This window comes from Bemisia tabaci, chromosome 10, assembly GCF_918797505.1.
Source record: "Bemisia tabaci chromosome 10, PGI_BMITA_v3".
Taxonomy (NCBI): domain Eukaryota; kingdom Metazoa; phylum Arthropoda; class Insecta; order Hemiptera; family Aleyrodidae; genus Bemisia; species Bemisia tabaci.
In genome coordinates, this window is record NC_092802.1 from 20,346,479 (window position 1) to 20,367,026 (window position 20,548).

Here is a 20,548-nt window from a genome sequence, read left to right on the forward strand (position 1 = left end):
TGGGACAAAAAGTTCTGTGCCTTGTCATTCTACAAATGTACGCCTCGGACGAACCTAAGAGAAGAGAAAAAAGTCGAAAAAAAATCCAGAAAGATCCCTCAGAAATTCAAAGGAAAATGACTGTAAACTTGGTTGTTTTTCTACGACGGTTTGTTGCCAAGAGGCTCTCAAAAATTTACCCGAGTCACAAAATTCTGAAATTGATACGGATGGGGCGAATGCAGCGATGATCAGTTTGTTTGGATTGTTCCACAACGTGTGATGTAGAATATTTGGGCAGAAAAAAAACAAAATTTAAACCTACTAAATTGCTTCTTTTGAGCAAATACCAACCATTTTACCCTTCTCTAGCGTATGACCTCTGCAAATGATCACAAATCCTCCGAAAACCTTGAATTTTCTGTCTTAGACTTGCAAAGTTGCCATGGGCCCCGGAAAGTTTTGCAAAAGCACGTCTCTCCCTCGTCAATACCAAGATCCTGCATTAATTTCATCATAGAATGAGCAACATAAGGTGAACGACCCCACGTTAAACTCTGCCGCGTAAAGAAAAAGGCCGCAAGTGCATTCAAACATTGTCAAATTTCTCCCAATAAAATATTCAATATAATTTGGAGTCATAAATATTCATCTTTGAAATTTTTTGGTACTCAAGATTAAATTGCGAGTATAATCCTCCGAGAAATCGGGAAAAACGCACTCCGGAATTTCCCCGGGAAATTCGTATTTTACAGATGGAAATTCGGCTGCGTCAGAAGTCTCATACGGCGTTCTTCCTCGACACGGCTGTAGTGTACTTGACCGCGGTAATACTTTTACGCACAGTCATAATGTGACGCCCCCGTGGCAGCAGCGTTACTCATGTATGAGCTTTACGACGCAATAATTTACGATTCGATCGCGTGCCAAGCTCATTAAGAAGTGCTTAAAAACTGCACAATGCCGCCACACCTTTGACCGCTCTATAAGCGCCGCGTTGACCGGGAATCGGGTTACCGCGTCTGTTTTACTACAGTCTCTGAATTCTTGTGCCTTAGGAGCCGTCCACAAATTACGTAAGGTACTTTTTCCGATTTTTAGACCCTCTTTCTACCCGTAGGGCACTCGTAAGGCTAGCCTGGACCCCCCTAAATAATTACGTAAGGCAAGCCAGAACCCCCCCCCCCCCCTCCTATCATTCAAATGCATAATTTAATGAAAAAATGGTGTTGAAACAAATCGGTATTTTTTTAAACATTACCAATCGCTGGTAGGAGATCATAAAGCATAACAGTTTTATTGAAAAAATAAACAGTATCTAAATTAAAAAAATTCGGAAAAACTTATATTTTGACAAAAAAACATTAAACGTCCGAAAAAAGGACATTTGGACTAGTCAGTCTTTAAATTAACGGATTTTGGAAGAAATAAAATCTTAGAGTCTGGCTTACGTATGGCAGCGCTTGAACCCTCCTTCCGCCCGTAAGGCATCTCTTGACCCCTCCCCCCCCCATGTGCCTTACGTAATTTTTGGACGACCCCTCATCCCTATGTTCGCATTTTTCTATATTGTAAGTGATACTCATTGTCATCTTCTGATAATGGATTGTATCCGAAAATGCATTAAACATTTTTAATATTATATATTTTTCAACATCTTTGGTTTGTGAAACAAGTTGCCCAATACCATATAGATGCTGATATGGTGCTTATAAACTTAGGTCCATATTCCAAATATAAATTTCCGATCATGAAGATAGATTTTCACTTTGAGCAACCAAAGGTTTTGGCGGTCACATTGATTACATCAGAAAAAATGTTAGAGCAATTACAAAATTCCTGATCTTGTATAATCGCGATGAAAGTTGATAACAAGTACTAGATAATTGATGCTATTGATTCGCATCTGATTACTTCTACCAGTCGCGTTATGATATGCAAGCGCGTGCAATCGAAGTGCACAGATACCGTAGGAGCAGAGAAGAGGAAGGAAATAGGATGCGTTGACGACGGCGCAGAGATACAACTATTCGTACTCGATGGATGTCCGTGTTGCGTCCGCAAAATTGAAGGCGCGATGGCGCGAGGCGTGTACTCGCTATGCTCCGTTTTATCCTGCAAATGAGTTGTCAATGCGGTCCCTGCTCCTCCCTGCGATGCGTTATAACGTGAGCCTCGACCCCTCAACCCCCTCGAGGGTAACGTATGTTGATGTCACGCACGGCACGGCTTGAAATCACTTTGGAGTGGAACAAGTTCAAACCATCCTAACTTGCTATATGGGTAACCCCTGGAACGTAACAAATTTTTGAAGACTCCACCTGGCGCACAGTGGAACGAGTCAATCAGAGAGGTCCGATGTAAGATTTTTAACTAAGTAAATCCGCAAACTTTGATGATTATTTCGTCACATTTTATATTTTAAGGGGTACTCATAGAATAAAAATTTCCCGAGAAAATCAATTGAACCACTTTTAGAACCTCAAAGTTTTGTATAAACGGAGTTATAAGCGTTTAAAGTTTCCAAATTTTGTCCGACCTTTTATATTGGCTCGATCCAATGTGCGTCGCACAATAGGTCGTGTCGGAGGGAGAGGTCGGACAAAATTTGGAATTGTTAAAAGCTTACAACTCCATCCATACCAAACTTTGAGGTTTAACAGTGGCTCCATTGATTTTCTCTGGAATTTTTTTTTTATGAGCACCCCTTCACATGTAAAAAGTGACGAATTAAACAACAAAATTTGCAGATTTACTTAGTTAAAAATCTTATATCGGACCTCTCTGATTGACTCGTTCCACTGTGCGTCGGGTGGAGTCTTCAAAAATTTGTTACGTTCCAGGGGTTTCCCAAATAGTAAGTTAGGATGGTTTGAACGTGTTCCACTCCTAAGTGATTTCAGGCCGTGCCGTACGTAACACCAACATGCGTTACGCTCGAGGAGGTTGAGGGGTCGAGGCTCACGTTATAACGCATCGCAGGGAGGAGCAGGGACCGCACTGACACCTCATTTGCAGCATAAAACGGAGCATAGCGCGTACACGCCTCGCGCCAACGCGCCTTCAATTACACAGATGCCACACGGACATCCATCGAGTACGAATAGTTGTATCTCTGCGCCGTCGTCAACGCATCCTATTTCCTTCCTCTTCTCTGCTCCTGCGGCATCTGTGCACTTCGATTGCACGCGCTTTGACTATCATAGCGCGAGTGGTAGAAGTAATCAGATGCGAATAAATAGCATCAATTATCTAGTATTGGTTATCAACTTTCATCGCGATTATACATGATCAGGAATCTGGTAACTTCCCTAACACTATATCTTATTTAATCGATGTGACTCACAAAAGCTTTGGTAGTCCAAAGTGAAAATCTATCTCCATGATCAGAAAGAACCTAAGTTTAGGCACCATATCAGCAGCCATATATTATTGGACAGTTTGTTTTACAAACCAAAGATGTTGAAAAATATATAAAATTAAAAAATTTTAACGCATTTTCGGATGCAATCCATTATCAGAAGATGACAATGAATATCACTTACAATATAGAAAAATGCGAACATAGTTATGAGGGGTCGTCCACAAATTACGTAAGGCACATGGGGGAGGGGGCTCACGGATGGAGGGGAGGGGGGGGGGTGTCAAGCGCTGCCATAGTAACCCAGACGCTAAGATTTTATTTCTTCCAAAATTCGTTAATTTAAAAACTGACTAGTCCAAATTTCCTTTTTTCGGACTTGCAAAAATTTCATGTCCGACCTCTCCAATTGACTCGATCCACGGTGCGACGGTGCTTTATCGAGGAGCGAATGCATGCGAGCGAAGTCACGTGATGCCGCGGGGGGACTCGAAAATCACGTTAGCGCACTTTATTCCGTTTTTTTCCCTCCGTCTCGGGGAACACTTCGGGGGAGAAAGTTGGGTCCCGGGTTTCTTTCTAATCTATATTTATAAATAAGCATGATTGGATTCGGTGCATGCCGTTAACAATGCGCGCGTCTTCCGTGCGACAAACTTTTCCCCGGCGCGGCGCGGCGATCGGCCCGATCCGGCCCTGCGAGTTACGAGTTCTAACCTCGCGTCGCGGTTCGGCTCAGCCGTTGCCGCTCTGCATCTTACTAAGACGCCATTTTTCAATGAGGAACTAAAATTTCTGAGCCATCCGTAATAGCGCCTATCTGCTTTGAGAAAGTAAAGGCAAATTCGTTGTTTCGAAAACTACAACTAAACATTATAGTTCCACATTTTTAAAAAATGTCTGACCCATCTGTAAGAGCGTCTATCTGCATTGGATGACTGACGGCCGATCCGTTGTTTCAGAAACTAACTAGAAATTATGGCTCCTCATTTATAAAAAATGTCTGACCAATCCGTAAAAGCGCGTATCTGCATTGGAAAACAGACGGTCAATTCGTTGTTTCAATAATTAACTAAAAATTATGGTTCCTCATTTTTAAAAAATTTCCGACCCATCCGTAAAAGTGCCTAACTGAATTGAAAAACTAATGACACGTTCGTTGTTTCAAAAATGACCTGAATATTGTAGTTCTTTATTTCCAAAGAAGGTGGTACAGCGGTTCGGCTTAACCGTAGCCGTTCTGCATCTTAATTGGACGTATTTATGCTAAAAGGAACTATGTTGCACGCAAACCATATGCACATAGTTCCTTTTAGCATAAATACGTCCAATTAAGATGCAATTAATTTAAATTAAACACTTTTTCGATATTCAATTAAGTTGTATAAATATTAATGTACCCCTGTTCTAAGCAACATGTTCTCTCTCTTCTGTTTCAGGTGAGAAAACATGCATGGAATCCTATCTGCATCTCTATTTTTGTGAGTTATTGACGAAATTAACCTTAACTGATTCAAACGAAATGACGCTCCGGCCAAAATATATCTATGACTGAAGTACGAAATCACGTATCTTCATTCCGGAGTTGTAAAATTTCTGCTTCCATCTTAATTTTTCAAAGAAAAAGAAATCTGCAACGTCGCAAACGAAGATACGTGGTTTTGCACTTTAGCCATTGATATGCTCCTTCCTTCCGAATTCAACAATTCAAAACCGCTCACCCCGTCGTTCATGTTGCATGTGTGAGGAATTTGCGATTTGACTATTGATTCTTATGTAAAAGTTCGCGAGAAACACGATGGTGCCACTGGTTTTCTCTGAAATCATCTCCCAAGCTCAAAACAAGCAGTTCTAACGCCCAAGCGTTGGAGGGCGCTTCTTTGACAAAGCATATTACTACCAACTTACGAGGGGCGTTCAATAAGTAAGTATCCCCCCCTCTCTAAAATCCATAAGAATGGACCAATTTTAAAAAACTTGGGCTCAAAATCTTCCTTAGGATATTTTGAGTTCAACAAAACAAACCGCAACAAAATCGGACCATGTGCGGCCGAACGCGAGCCGTTTGAACGCGCCGAGGTGCTCGACGCTCCCGCCGAATCTGCGAGGATTTGAAGTCCGCTATAGGAGAAGAGCTTCTCTGCCAAAGCCTCAGTCGTTCATCACTGACGAAAAATCAAAGAAATTTTTGTAGAATAAGGGGCTTACCTCACTTCTCCACATAACCAGCTCGATCCAAGCAAGTCTGATACTGAGACTAAGACTAAGAGAACAGCTTTTGGATGCCTCGTGCGTGGAAGTCTTTCAGCTGACCGCGGATGAAAGAGTGGACGGCTTGTTTGACCTCTTCCACTGATTCAAAATTAACTCCTCCGAGTTCAGATTTCAGGAACGGGAATAAATGGTGGTCTGGTTTGCCATTTATTACCGTATCTGAAATCTGAACTCGGAGGAGTTAATTTTGAATCAGTGGAAGAGGTCAAACAAGCCGTCCACTCTTTCATCCGCGGTCAGCTGAAAGACTTCCACGCACGAGGCATCCAAAAGCTGTTCTCTTAGTCTTAGTCTCAGTATCAGACTTGCTTGGATCGAGCTGGTTATGTGGAGAAGTGAGGCAGAGTGAGGTAAGCCCCTTATTCTACAAAAATTTCTTTGATTTTTCGTCAGTGATGAACGACTGAGGCTTTGGCAGAGAAGCTCTTCTCCTGTAGCGGACTTCAAATCCTCGCAGATTCGGCGGGAGCGTCGAGCACCTCGGCGCGTTCAAACGGCTCGCGTTCGGCCGCACATGGTCCGATTTTGTTGCGGTTTGTTTTGTTGAACTCAAAATATCCTAAGGAAGATTTTGAGCCCAAGTTTTTTAAAATTGGTCCATTCTTATGGATTTTAGAGAGGAGGGGATACTTACTTATTGAACGCCCCTCGTATGTACCCGAAGACTGACGAAGATGGAATTTAAAGTGGGATTCTTTATCCGCAAAACTCATCAAAACTTCAAATCGACCGCGAAGATCTGATGCTCTCCACAGGCACTTTGTGATTAAATTAAGTGGGTGGTGAATGGAAACATAAAGGATGCACTGTAAATCAGACGACGGGAAAGAGCGGCGGAACCTCTAAAGCTGGTGCGTCAACGCGATCTAGCGGACAGCGGCGTCGCGACGCCGCGAGGTAGGGCGCGCAGGTCGCGGGGGAGCGGGGCCGGTGTCTCCGCTAACTGGAGTTGGGGGTCCTTATTCATTCTCTTGGTCCATAACATAACCTTAAACCTTCCGCTCAATGCCGCAAACAGCTGACGTGTCGATGCTGCGCCAAGAAAATGAACCAATCACAATGTAGCACAGTAATACGTCACTAAAATGAAGAGATCACGTGACTGTTCGTAATATTTTCAAATCGATCTGAAAGTACTGCCTCGGATATAAGTATTTAAAGCATAAGGCGGCCCTAAAATACTTTAACCAGGTAATACGTCCGTGCGAGATTGTTATGCTTAAAACCAAAACATTTCACGAAAACTTTTACGAATACCAGATGCAGAAAAAAATCTAATTTTCCCGGGTGTACCAGAATGGCGTCATTACCCATAAGGCAAAAGGGCATGTAGTATAGTACATGTTACATCGGGGGAGTCGAACGGTTGGAAAGGGCGCATCTGGTACCCAGAAGCGCCCAAAAAGCTCTCAAGTTGAGGCCAAAATGGAGGGGATATCCCACGCTATCCTGAGAGTCCACCTCTAAATCAAGACGAACTCTCCATGCAAAGATAGAGAGCAAATACATTAGCAGTGATGCCATGTTTTCAGTTTTAGAGTCCCCAAGTAAAGTGGCAGCCCTGTCAATGTATTTGCTCCCTATCTTTGCATGGAGAGTTCGTCTTGATGTAGAGGTGGATTCTCAGGATAGCGTGGGATATCCCCTCCATTTTGGCCTCATCTTGAGAGCTTTTTTTGAGCTTGGGAGATGATTTCAGAAAAAACCAGTGGCACCATCGTGTTTCTCGCGAACTTTTGCATAAAAATCAACAGTCAAATCGCAAATTCCTCACCCATGCAACATCTCCATTCCAAACCGCTCACCCCGCCGTTCCACAAGCCGTCCCTCATGCGGACCAAGCGGCAAGTGGCTCGATTCCAACTTATATTGCTCCCCTGCACTTCGTCGGTAGGACTTTTCGGGACTGGAAAAACGCCACCAAACAGCCCCGAAAAAGCATTCAACCCCCTTTTACTCATATTGCAAAGATACAAAATTCCCACGCAAAACGGCAGTGCTGGAGGTATGCACGGTGCACGTAGCACTCCAGTCACTCACTCCTGACGAAATCGGGATCGGAAACCCATTATTCGTGTACTTCCCCGCCCCCGGGCTCCCTTCCGGGCCGCCCCCGAATTCATTTGCCACTTTTCGGTGCGCCCGAGCGTTCCACCCACGATTTACGACCTTCGCGACCTTGTGCTCCTGAGACGCGACGTCTGGTGAAGCCGGTGGGAAACTTTTCGCGAAGCGGGATTTGATCGCGGTCCTAAAATACGACCAGCCAAAATTCGACGGAGAAAAGTCGCAGGGCATTGAATATTGGCGGGTCTTTTCTACGTAAGTCTTCATGGAACTAACTTAGTTCTGCGATGTCTCCCTGGGCTGAACGGGTAGACTGCAGAACTACACTGGGCAAAAAAAAAAAAAAAAAAAACACTTTGTATCTAGAGTCCAGACTCTTAAAAACATCGACAAGAAAAAGTACGCTTGATTCAATCAGAATCTAGCTTAAATCAAGAACCAAGCCTCTTAATGTAAGCGGATTTCCTTTTGATTCAAGCAAAAATCCGATTGAATCAAGAGTATTTTTTCTTTTCAATGTTTTCAAGAGTCTGGACTCTGGATCCAATGTGTTTTTTTTTTTCCAGGAGAGTAAAAAACCTAACCTAACCTACATTCCTCTTTATTGCCAGTAGAAGAGTAGGTAATATTTCTTGACGGTAGCAAGAAAAAGATGTTTTTCAGACTCCATCAGTAGTTTGAATATTTTCTCGAACTGTTGGAACATACGGCAGAAATGCCGAGATTTGCGTCTTCAGCACTAAGAATTGACGTTTTAACACGAGATACGCATTTATGCAATCAGTGTTTTAAAACTGTTGTTGGCGGATTTTGATCATTTCAAGACTAAAAAAGAGTTTCACGCTTACAATTCCTTATCAGAAGCTTTAGTTTGATCTCTTACGGCCGGATCAAGCATTGTACGATTGGAAAATGACATTCGATCAAGAGATTTTCTGCAATTGGAGTTTTGGACCTGCTCTTTATCATGAAGATGAAAAATAAAAAAAATAAAAAGTTTATTCATACTTAAAACTTGTTTAGAAACTTTAGTTGGACGTATTTCAATCAAACAGAACTATGTGTGGGGGAAGAGACGGGGTGTGCTCGTTAATGCTACGCTGGAAAAAAAAAAACACATTGGATCTAGAGTCCAGACTCTTAAAAACATCGACAAGAAAAAAAACTCTTGATTCAATCAGATTTAAGCTATCAAGAACCAAGCCTCTTAATTTAAGCGGATTTCGTTTTGATTCAAGCAAAAATCCAATTGAATCAAGAGTATTTTTTCTAGTCAATGTTTTCAAGAGTCTGGACTCTAGCTCCAATGTGTTTTTTTCCCCCAGTGTAGGGCCATAAGATTGAATGGGAAATATAAAGCACTAGTGTCGATGCCGTCGTCGCGCATCTCTCGCGGCCGACTAACTCATGAGCCCTGTCCACAAGGCTCTAGATACATGCCCACGGCTCATATATTGTGCACATAGTTCCGTTTTGACAGAACGTGAAATCCCGCTTCTCCAGTTCAGCAAACGGAACTGTGAGCCAACTAAGTGCGGCACCCATGAGCCGTGGGCATGTATCTATAGCGTTGTGAACACAGCTCATGAGTTGGTCGGCCGCGGTAGAACTTAATTTCAAGGCAACAAACCAGCTACTTTTAAGGTGATTATATGATGGAACAAAATGAATGAGAACATTGATGATGGTTTATAAGATGATTTATTTGATGATAGGAGATAATGTTGATTCATTTTTCTAATTATCTGGTGGCCACATTATGAAAATAGGTTCTTATATAGTTTTTGTTGTTGTTGTTGTTGTTGTTGTTGATTCCTTCCCATTATGTTATCGCCTCGTTGAAGGATTCTCGGAGACAAAGAGGTGCATGCACATTTAAAAAGAGCTGCGCGAACTCACATAAAACCATTAAGAATGATTGATCCATGGTGATCTTCTAGTTCACCGCAATAACTGACTGATTAATCCTGTTCGTGAACCTTTTTCAGTCCCAAACTGAAAGAAGAACAAATTAGATGCGTTAACTGTTAAAACAGACTATGAAAAAGCTCCTGTTCAAGAACACTCAGTTGTTTCAACACTAATTTTTATTGCTTTTGGGTGGTTAATCCGCTACGCACACTAGGGGGAATTTTTAAAAATAAATCAGAATTTTCAGATGGTGCGTCGCACATGAAACTGTGGATTTAGGAAATGATCTGAACTGAATCAGACTTTCGGATTTCGTTTCCGGTAAAATAAGAAAATGAAGTAGGAGAAAAACCGCCTTCTGCGATCTGTCTTGAAATTCACTTGTCTGAAGGTTGAGTTTCACTTTGGGCGAAACGTTACGACAACTACGAAACGTTTGTCAAGTATACACAATCGATTTCAACTTTGTTCTGACAATATTTTCACTTTCCTTTGCCGATAGATTTTGATGTTAAAAACTTTAAATTATTATTTCACTGACAAATTTATTATTAGAGGTAATGTGCAATTTTCATACTGCAAGTTCAAAATACTTACTAAAAAAGAAGTCCCATAATTTGAAACACTGTGAAGAAACCGATGAACATTGGTATCCTCATCCTGTCACAATGATTACTACTCGGAAGGTAAACACAGTGAGAATATTAGGAATTTGGGTCAAGCGAGAGATTCGCAATTTATTACAGGGAGAAAATTGCTTCTCCACGTGTTGAAGTATACAGGAACACGATTCAGAATGTCACCGAAAAGAAGTTTGATGGCCTCGTATGGCTTAATAAAGGATCTAAAAAAATTTATAAATATGATGTTCTTACTTCAGGAAAAAGGACTGAATAAAAAAATAAAAAATGCTTCATAAGGCTCACTGCCACATCATTTTAACTGATTATCTGATAATGTGCACTCGTAATATATCAGCTTGATTAATTGGTCGCTCTTCGTTCCAGTGGCGTGGCGTGAATTGCGATTTATCGATTGGTCTGTCATTTAAACCTATGGTAAAGAATCGATATTAAGGTGTTCGCTGCGAACACCCTGTATATCGATCTTTTACCATAGGTTTAAATGGCATAACAATCGATAGGGAAACTTAAAGTACAAGAAAACATCCAGGTAAATGAGGACGAGGTCATCCAGTCTCTACAACAAGAAGAAGTTTATAAATATCTTGGCATCGATGAACATGATGCGTACTAATCAAAAGTCAAGCAACCGTCACCAGCAGCGACGATGGATCATTCATCGCAGTGAACACCCACCACGTCAAACCAGCTGCACGCCTCACCAGTATGATTTCGCCCGCTACCGTTGCTGCATCACTCACTGTAGTGTATAACCTACGTCTACAACAGATTCAGTACCTCATCCTGTACTGCTTCAGTTCTGACCCAAGACAAACCCTGGACTCTAAGATCGCTCTTTTGAGTTCCCTGTCTCCTGAAGCGCGTACCGATGTCGCGATCAACCCAGAAAAAGTGTTGACCACTGCAATAGCAGAACACTTCCTAACTAGAGAAGAAATACTACATTTGTTCTTTTCTCATGGAGCAACCTTATCTTGCGACTCCACCAACCGATGCCCAGCCTGCAATGTCTTAGTGACTATTAACGGCACAACCCTACAACACGAGTCATGCGCAGTCACCCAGTGGTTTAACAGCCACTACTCGTATACACTCGGACCTCGTACGTTGTCATCGCAAAGCACGCCACGCCACTGCTTCGTTCGTTTAACAGCACGTGGGAATTCAGTTTTAAACTATGTAAGTTTTATCAGATTACGTTTCTATGATGGACACGTGTACCTGATGGGGAAAAAAATTCCCACGGAAATCTCTTTTCATCCCTCCCAATTAACATCAGGTTTGCCTCTGTCCGGATACGGATGAAAGTTTTCCATGCAAAAATGGGCCTACAGAGCGTCCCAAAAATCCTGAAGAGGTTCGACAATGATGGAGTCTATGAGAAATAATTTCATTTCATATCAACAAAAGGCGTATGTTTATTCAAGTTGCATACGCGCCAAAATGATACGAAACACTTTCATTGAAAAGAGCAAATTTGCTTATTTTGCGATCTCAGCTGACGACACGAGACGTAGAGTGACGAGGTCGCTACATGATTGCCAACTGAGCAACTCCATCCAGCACACGTTTATCACCGATTGGATAGATTGGGTTTTGAAAATCCAGCATTCGAATGGTGACAGAATGTGAAGAATCTGTTTAAAATAGACTTTTAATCATCCAGCACAATTTGGCGGTCGATAATGTCGAAAAACTAAAATGTCGTATAATCGTAACCGACTGGAACAGACTAAAGAAATGTCATTTTAGGCTCTGTCTGTGACCAGAAAGTAAGAGCTTGGCTAAATTTGTATCACACTCGTAAAACAGTCCGTCATTAAATTAGAAAAAACAGAAGGGTATGGATTCAATTGACGTGAATCGAGTGACAAATAAAAACGTGAATCGATCCCCGTGAACCGATCGACACTGATTCGATAGACAGATAATTAAAAAACCGGTGTCTATTCGATCGAAATAAACCGATCTATTCATAGTTTGTCGATCAATTCACAGGTTTATTGAACGATGCACGGAGTTGTGGAACAATCGACCGGTTTGTCGATCGATTTACGGGTTTTTCGCACGATTCACGGAGATGTCGATCGATTAACATTTTGTCCACACATTTATTGTTTGTCCTCACGTTTTAAAACACAATGTTTCAATATTCACATTTTCGTCGATCGATTCACGGTTGTGCTCATCGTGGATATATCAAAATTTAACCACGCCGTTTTTCGATTTGGAGTTTGCCGAAAAGAAAGAAAAAAAAAACCGCATACTTTAAACTCAATTTATCACCCCCTCCCCCAAACCGGGTTCCATGTTCGAAAATACCACGTTTCAGCAGGAGAAAAATCGTGTCGGATGATCGAGATTCTACTTTATCTTCATAAATAAATCCAACTCTGGTCACCGGACAAAATCACATAAATGGAAATGAAAAGACTAAAATTGAAATGAGCGTGACAACAGGGAACTGAATAACGGGCCGCCGTCGAATCTCGATTTGTCGCCAATCGAATCAACACCCCTTTATTACCGCCCCGCGCGCCGCTCGCCCTCGCTCCCCATATTTATTCAAAATAGTTATGATTCAACCCCCCTCATCCGCATCCAAACACGGTGCATCCTCGACGGAGCGCCGTGCCAATACACGTCCGCACTCACACACAGGAGATTATACAGCCGTAAACCGCACCAACACACTCGCAGCCCCGTTTATTTAATAGCTTGTCCGCGGCTCGACTTCGTCGGCTTAGTAAACACAGATCCACAGAACCAGGCTTCGGAAAAACGACGTATCGTCATTCCGATGTTGCCGACTTTCTTCCAATAACGTATAAATCTGCCGGAGAACATATAGAGAAAAATAGATCACTAGCGCACACTGAAAAAAAAAAAAAAACACATTGGACCTAGAGTCCAGACTCTTGAAAACATTGACAAGAAAAAGGACTCTTGATTCAATCAGATTTAGGCTTACATCAAAAGGAAATCCGCTCAAATTAAGAGGCTGGTTTCTTGATTTAAGGTTAAATCTGATTGAATCAAGAGTATTTTGTCTTGTCAATGTTTTTAAGAGTCTGGACTCTAGATCCAATGTATTTTTTTCCAGTGGAGAACACGGGGGGAAAATAGATTACTAGCGCAAGGAAAATTATATGTATCGTAAGATATTTAAATGAAAAAAGCACCCACACTAAGACTCTATTAACTTGAGAATAAGTTTTCTAACTGGATGATGATTTTTTGCTTTAACAGGGAAGAAAAATCTGGAGGAACTTGTTATTCTTATCAAAACTAAAAATGATCATCATAATGGGAAAACTTATTGTTTTGATGATGATCAGGCCACTACGCAATGTTTGAACTGGATTAGATTTTGCAATTAGGAACCACCATTTCTGGTCCATTTTAGAAACGACATACATGCCGTTAGTTTCCTTGTAAAGATATGTGCTTTTGAAAAGGACAAATATTACGTACAATGCAGGACACGATCCGAGAAATATGGTCGTGGCTTCTCTGAAATTAAATATTCTATTTCATCGACGGAAAACTTGGCGACTTTCGAATGACGAAAGCTCATACGTTGTTTTCCCTCGATGAAACGGGGTCGCACTATGAGCGATTAACGGACGGATGGAAATCGCTGCGATTGGCCAATTTCAAGTTTTACAGTCGCGTCGAAAGAGCATGATACTGAGATATGCTCCGATTTTTAGAGAGCGAAATACAGGGTGTTCAAAGCTTAAACAACCGGTAACGAAAGAACGTGTTCTTTGTATAAAACTAAGACTTTTTTCATGATAGTTGAACCCTGACATTTTCCAAAAATGAACTTTTAGATTATCGTTAATCCCTTCGCGATCGGTGACCATTCGAAACAATTTTTTTTTTTTTTTTTTTTTTTTTTTTTTTTTTTTTTTTTTTTTTAAAAAGAGAAGGAAGAAAATCATAGTTATATGCGGTTACCCGAGATTATTATTGGTATGTAGAGTGTAGCCAAATGCTAATGTAACATTTTCTTTGAAAAAACATACAGTTCATTAATAAAATGTAAGTTTTCTCAAAGAAAATGTTACATTATTTCTGGTTATGGGACGTTTCGTCAACGATTTTTTGTCCGCGCACCTGTTTTTTCCAGTAATTTATGTCCACTCGTTTTTTCGGCACGGAAGATTTGGTCCACGTGCCAGTTGTAACCCAACGTTAATTGGTCCACATGTAAATACGAAAGACAATTCTGCCGTGCTAAGGAAGAACGCCGTGTGAACATTCGAGAGTTGCCAAATTTCCTTCGATTAAATGTTTGTTTAAAAGAAAAGTTATGAATATTTTTCCTCGGAATTTTCAGATACTTCAGATGAAATTGCTAACAAAATTATTTGAAAAATTGGAAGGAAAATATTCATAAGTTTACCAGGAAATTCATGTTTTATCAAAGGAAATTTGGCAACGCCTGAAGGTTCATACGGCGTTGTTCCTTGGCACGGCAGGATTGCTCACGACGTTTTTAGATGAAAATGTATAATATCTTGGAAGAATGAGGGTTTGCTTGTTTGTTTTTTTTTTTGTTTGTTTCTTTGGTCCAACGGAGAATAATATATAATTGAGATTTTTGGTAAGAATGGAGGAGCGTCAATTCCATGCGACAAAATTCACTAAAACTCTCTACACCTCTTTGGAGTTACCGGACTTAATTATCTTTCAAGAGATTCCCACCTTGTTATACCTGAACCCGATGAACCTCATGATTTGCCTCAGCTAAAATTCTCTTAGATTTTTCCTGTGTACGATAAGTATCTTGATTTTTTTGCGAGGAAAGATCTGTGCTTTTACGGAATGCCTATCATTCTTAATACGTTCAATTTTGTATAATACTGTGCAACACATCTGTTGTGAAATAGTTGCTTCAGGCGCCGCCGCACGGCGGGCGGGTGGTCATATCAGCGCGGAACGCGCATTGGTGCCTACAAACCTAAGTGGATACTTCAAGCATTGTGCAATGCGTGAAGTATCCACTTAGGTTTGTAGGCGCCAGTGAGTTGCTCACGCTGGCAGCACGCTGATCCACTCTGTTAGGCTCTAATATTTTTACTCGCATAGTCAGCGTTTTTTAATTCATGCCGATTTTGAAATCTTTGCACACTCTGCATCGATTATTCTCATTTAAGTTGATGAAAAAAAAAATGTATCAATTTATCAAAGGAGAATAAAAATACAATGTGTGTTTTTTTTTAAAGATCGGTGGTTCCGTGTCAAATTTAATGATTTCCAAAGCAATTTTTTTTTTTTTATTATTACATTTTGTACTTTAACTGTGCTTGCAGCGAGGTGTACGCGCAAATTATCACCTATTAAAATTTCCGTTGTTCATGATCGTATAGTAGATAGACTATAATAGCGTTGCAAAATAGTGCACATTTTCCACCGATAATATTCCCGCAGAAGGATCGCGAATGTCAATCCCGCAAATTACCACCTATAACATTTCCGTTGTGTATGATCGTGTAGTGGATAGTGAAACATGCTGCAGCGTTGCAAATAGTGCACATTTTTCACCAAAAATATTCCCACAGAGGGATCGCGAATGTCAATCCCGCAAATTACCACCTATTACATTTTCATTGTGTATGATCGTATAGTAGATAGTCAGGGTGTCTATCAAAACAGGCTGGACGAAAATCAGGACTTTTACAGTACTTTTTCAGTATATTCCCAAGTAATTCAGTACTTCCTTAAGAGAAAAATTCAGTACTTTTTCAGTACCTTCCAATAGATGAAATTCAAAAAATTTCAAAATTTGGAATATTTCGCTATAGTTGCAACAAAAATGATAAGAGATGAAAAAATTCCGGACCTTCTTGCGGAATTTCCGCAATTTTTCAATACTTCCGGACTGCCCTTAAAAAATCAGTACTATTTCCGGGCTTTCCGGAAATCCGGACTTGCAGACACCCTGATAGTGGATCATACGGAAGCGTTGCAAAATAGTGCACATTTTCCAGTCAAAATATTCCCACAGAGGGATCGCGGATGTCAATTCCGAAAATTACCACCTATAACAAGTCCATCATGTATGATCGTGTTGTAGATAGTGGAACTATCGACATGTCCTGATTTAGACTTCCACTTAGCTTAAGCTTCGTTAATATCTTGGAAACAAAAATACACAGATTTCGGTATCTCTGAGTTTCTCTCGGCAAAGATTGCCCTGCCTTGAGACATCAAAGACGAGACATCGCGTGTAATGACACCGAGAGGGGACAAAACGCAGCCACCAGCCGCGGCAGCTTTATCTCGAGGGAAAAAACGGGTTGAAAGAACAACTCCCAGCCCCCCCTACACGGCACAAAGAGATTAAATAAACTCATCCTTTGGCCAGGTTGACAGATGTGCTCATCGCGCAATCATGACTTTTCCTGCGCGTGGGTGAAATATGTTTAATTTAAGAAGCAGGAATACCTAGAATGTTTTTTCTGAGGCCTTGTCTCCACGGGAGGTTTCATGGGATTTATTAAAAGTTCCGGGATTCCGAACTATCTTGTTCCAATTTCTCCCATTCCATGACCGTCGGTAGTTCCGGGATTCTTTATATTCTCAAAGGTTCCGGAAAAAGGACAAAATTCGGAAGGTTTCGGGGATTTCAAAAATTTCCAGGAAAAATTCAGAAGAATATTAAACAGTTCCGAGAATCTATACATTCTTCTAAGTTTCGGAACAATTCGGGAATTTCAAAACTTCGAGAAAATTTCAAAAGTTCCAAAATTTGGCGAGCTTGTTCCGAGAAATGGGAGCACTGATACAATTTCTCCCATTCTATGACCGTCAATAGTTCCGGGATTCTTAATATTCTGAAAAGTTCCGGAACATTTCGGGAATTTCAAAAATTCCAGGAAAACTTCAGGAAAACCTCAAAAATCCGGAATTCGGAACTAGTTCCGGGGAAGGGGGAACTGATATTGCCCTTGTAAACTCCCGATTCTGAATTATTTTTATTCTCCGAAGTTCCGTAAATAGGACAAAATCCGTAACATTTAGGGTATTTCAAAAATTTCCAGGAAAAACTCAGGAAAATCTTGACACTGGTAAAAAAAAAAAAAAACTTCTTGGTTCAAGAGTGCAGTTTCTTGTCGCCGAATTGTTGCTTGAAACAAGAGTCTGGACTCATGTTTCAAGCGGATTTTGAATTGAATCAATGCAAAATCCGCTTGAAACATGAGTTCAAGACACTTAAATCCGGCGACAAGAAACTGCACTCTTAAGTCAATGCACCGCGGCATTGGTCCAAGAGGTTTTTTTTACCAGTGGAATGTTCCGGAATTCGGAACTACTTCCGGGGAAGGGGGGAGAACTGATATTGCCCCTGTGAACTCCCGATTAGGCAACCGCTCGTGAACGTATCCCTCCGCGGGCTCGACTTACGGACTCGGCGGCGGAGGGGAATCTTCAAAGGCAGAGAACAGAGATTATATCGCCGCGGAGCCGGAGTGTGGGCGCGGCGGCGGATTAAAAAAGCGAGGTACAAATGAGGGTGGAGAGCGGTTAAACGGCGGTAAGTAATTGGATGGAAGTATTTATTTTATAATGCGCGTATTTGCACGTCGCCGGAGATAAACAGTCTGAGACATTTTAATTAGGGGGACCCGAAGACATTCGAACGCTCCGGAGGTTTCCCGGGCCCTTCGCTGCGGATTTTTTTGCGCGCTGCTTACCAGTGGCGTAGCGTGAATTGCGATTTATCGATTGTTATGCCATTTAAACCTATGGTAAAGAATCGACTATTAAGGTGTTCAATGCGAAAACACTGTTTATCGATCCTTTTCCATAGGTTTAAATGGCGTAACAATCGATACATCGCAAAGCACGCCACGCCACTGCTGCTTACGGCCAACTTGCGTCTGTTTGGTTAGTTTTAATTTTGCGCCGGTTTCCTCGGTAGTTCAGCTCCTTACTTCGACTTTAGATGCATTTCATACGACTGAGTGAAGTGACTTTGATGTACATTTTAAATTCTACTCTCTGTAAAGGAGCATCGGAAAGGTTCATGATAAATATTTTGGATGCCTTGAAATCCGATGAAATAGGTGAGGTTGCGGAGACAGATAAACTGACGGAGACCCGATGCCACTTGTATAGACACTGGAAAAAAACACATTGGATCTAGAGTCCAGACTCTTGAAAACATTGACAAGAAATAATACTCTTGATTCAATCGGATTTTTACTTGAATCAAAACGAAATTCCGCTTAAATTAAGAGGCTTGGTTCTTGATTTAAGCTAGATTCTGATTGAATCAAGGGTAATTTTTCTGGTCGATGTTATTAAGAGTCTGAACTCTAGATACAATGTGTTTTTTTTCCACTAGACAAAAGCCTAACCTGAAACTTAATGAGCGCTTGTTCTTTTTAAATTTTGATGTGTTTTAAAATTTTTGACTTAAAGAAGTGTTTCCGTTCGTCAGGGAAACGCTCTTCAGTAGGAAACATGATTTAAATGTTCATGTTCATGTTCATTTGAATGGAAACATGATTGTCGCTTCTACAAAACATAGCATCAACGCGAGTCTCCATTGGTTTCTTTTGATGAGTCTCTTCTTGATGACGGCGCAGAGATACAACTATTCGTACTCGATGGATGTCTGTGTTGCGTCTGCAAAATTGAAGGCGCGATGGCGCGAGGCACGAAAGCACAATAGCAATGTTCCGCCCAGATTCGGGCATTGTGCTACTGCAATTTTTCAGGTTAAGGTGATTCGATGGAAGCCATATTTTGTGTCAAAACAACATATGCGATATATCGCATCAATTGATTCCGTTTTTTCAGTTACTCGTCATTTTTCTCAAATTCTGAGATCGCAATTCTGTTGTCAGGAGACTAAATCACTCACTTACCAATTCTAACGAAGAAATTCAACGTAATAAAGGCGTGGTTTTTTTAGAGAGAAAATATCGCATTCGAGTGCAGTTTCGCTACCAGTATCGAATGCGATGTTTTCTCTCAAAGAAAACCACGCCTTCGTTACGTTGAATTTGTTTGTAAAAATTGGCAAGTGAGTGCTTAGTCTCCTGACAACAGAATTACGATCTCAAAATTCGAGAAAAATGATTAGTAGCTGAAAAAATACAGCCAATCGATGCGATATATCGCACGTCGTTCTGACACAAAATATGGCGTCCATCGAATCACCTTAAAAACCTTCGAAAGAGCCGAAATTCACTTAATCCGATGCTGATAACAATGCAAGAGGATATATCACCCGTGATACACTATTCAGTCACAAAAACCAGGCTTCACGGTAAAGGCTCTTGTTTCCATGCTTCCCAGAGACGCTTCATTCTCGGAAAGCAACTGAAAGTTTCCATTTAACATTGAGAGCCACGGATATCATAAATCACCTTTCAGGAGCTTGAGTAAGGAGCTCTAATTAAGAATTAAACCAATGAGCCATAATTATGCAGGAATTGCCATTAGGAACGAATCCGGCCAGATGTTAACCGAGATCAATACGAGACGGATGAGGGCTATCTGATAGGAGGGCTCTCGTCGGATCGAAGAAAAGATTTCCCGTTCTTTCGGCGGAAAAGGTTGTCGCGAGCACGCCGGGCGGAAATGAGAGCTTGAGAGGGTGTTCGCTGAAAAGAATACGTTGGCTTTAGGGACGGATTTGCGTCGGCTTAAACAATCGAAGCTGCGGCATTTGTCTTCGAATCGAATTGTTCGGCGAAGGGTGGGGGGCGCCATTCGAAAGGTTGACGATTGACTTCAGTGCGCTGAGATATTGCTTGATGTTGAACGAGTATTGCTCCATCCCTGAGTGTTTCGTCGTTTCCCGAACGAAAGAACGTTACACTGAAAAGAAGTGAAGTTTATTTAACACTCTGGGTGTAAAAAAAGTGTGCGAGAACTCGCAAAATGCTAGATGGAGATGTTGCATGTGTGAGGAATTTTCGATTTGACTGTTGATTCTTAAGTAAAAGTTCGCGAGAAACATGATGATGCCAATGGTTTTCTCTGAAATCAACTCCCAAGCTCAAAAAAGCTCTGAAGTCGAGGCCAAAATTTAAGAATGAAAACTAATGATTAGACTGCGATAAATAAAGAAGAAACCGATACTACTTCAAGCTCATGTTTGATTTATCTGCCTCTCTTAAGCTGCTTGCGTTTTAACCAACCTAACAATAGTATTAATAAGTGTGTCACCATCAAATCAATAGCATTTGCAAAGTGTGTCATTCAACTCGATAGATTTTATAGTGTGTCATTCAACTCACTCTTAAGCGCTATTACCATTTTTAAAAAAGGCCGCTTTCTCTCAGTC

At 41.1% G+C, this 20,548-nt stretch overlaps 1 protein-coding gene and 1 long non-coding RNA gene across 3 annotated transcripts in view; one reads left to right on the plus strand and one right to left on the minus strand.

The window, feature by feature from the left end:
- Positions 1–20,548, plus strand: part of LOC109036906 (uncharacterized) — a 359,096-nt gene that overhangs the window by 186,343 nt on the left and 152,205 nt on the right. The gene's annotated exons all lie outside the window — the stretch shown is intronic.
- On the minus strand, positions 9,462–13,144 carry LOC109036908 (uncharacterized). The gene is made up of 2 exons (XR_002009410.2): positions 10,190–13,144; positions 9,462–9,676 (listed from the first exon to the last, which is right to left on the minus strand). It is a non-coding gene; the product is annotated as an uncharacterized lncRNA (long non-coding RNA).